A 1,465-nucleotide genomic window follows, 5' to 3' on the forward strand; every position below is an offset into this window, starting at 1 on the left:
CAACATAGGTCATTCTTTTTTCTTTTTCAGATAATTTTTTGGGCATTTTAGGCCTTTATTTATAGAGGACAGCTGACGACATGAAAGGGGAGAGAGGGGGAATGACATGCAGCAAAGGGCCGCAGAGCAGAGTCGAAACCGCGGCCGCTGCATCGTAAACCTCTATATATGGGCGCCTGCTCTACCAGGTGAGCTAGCCAGGCGCCCACATAGGTCATTCTTAATTAGATTGCATTATTGTGCTTTTTTTTTGTACTGTTCTCTAAGTGCAAGCCCCAGCCTGGGTGCAACCTCTGTTCCGCACCCTCAGACACTCAGCCAGTGATCACAAACATTCAGAACATGTATCGTTTCTGGAGTCGCACCTCTCTGGAGCTCTGCCCTGCTGCGGCCGCAGACGCACCAGCAGCTTCTTCTCTGCTGCAGCTTTTTATCTTCATCATGACTTTTCATGTGACTGTAATATAGTGCTTATAAATGCTAAATAGGGTGGGGTTGAAGCAAAAGTGTTACCAAATATTCAAATAAGAACCATAAAATAGCCCATTTACCTATGAGGAACAACTAAGGTATTATCACTAGCCCCATACATTCTACTTATGGATCTTTCCATACAAAGTATGTCCTGTAGCCGCAACAATAAAACCTTGTTTTTGAATCAAAGATTTGTGTATCAATGCTCTTTACAAAACAGAAGATAATTTACAAGAAGTTACTGCACTACGTGAAGAACCCTAAAACCAACTAATTAACTAGGACAACAAGTGTAGTTTCTAACATTACATCATACTCTATGATACATGAGCAAACCCACCCCTGTGGTTTTATTTTCCTCCCCACTTTGCTTTGTGCAATATGAAGGCAACACTAAAAAAGGGAAATTGTAAAATACAAAACACTCGATGGCCTTTTATTCTCAGTATGAGAAGGATCACACAGTTAAATAGCAGAAGAAGCAGAAATATGATAAATACACAGTTTAGTGCTTCTACTTCCTTTTTATAATTGTGTATATTTTCTATTCCCATATTCAGCTGAGGTGTTATGGTGCAGATTTAGCTAAACTGACTGGGGAGGTGTCTTGTTTGCATGGCTGGGTTAGCACAGTTGGTAGAGCAGGCATATATATATATATATATATATATATAGAGGTTTACTCCTTGACGCAGTGGCCGCGAGTTTGACTCCGACCTGTGGCCCTTAGCTGCATATCATTCCCCCTTCTCTCTCCCCTTTCATGTCTTCATCTGTCTGTAGAATTAAAGGCTTAAATGCCCCAAAAAATTAATCTTTAAGTGTCTTGTTTGTGCTCATGTGTTACCTAACTGCCTTGTTGCTGGAACGTGCTACATAAATAAAGCTGCCATGCCTTGCCTTGCCTTGCCTTACTGGAACCTGACACAAGGAAGTAAACTTAGCCGCAACAGTGCAGGAGTAGACAAATATGCAAAGACAAAAAGCTGTC

Source organism: Sander lucioperca, chromosome 6, assembly GCF_008315115.2.
Source record: "Sander lucioperca isolate FBNREF2018 chromosome 6, SLUC_FBN_1.2, whole genome shotgun sequence".
In the NCBI taxonomy this organism is placed as follows: domain Eukaryota; kingdom Metazoa; phylum Chordata; class Actinopteri; order Perciformes; family Percidae; genus Sander; species Sander lucioperca.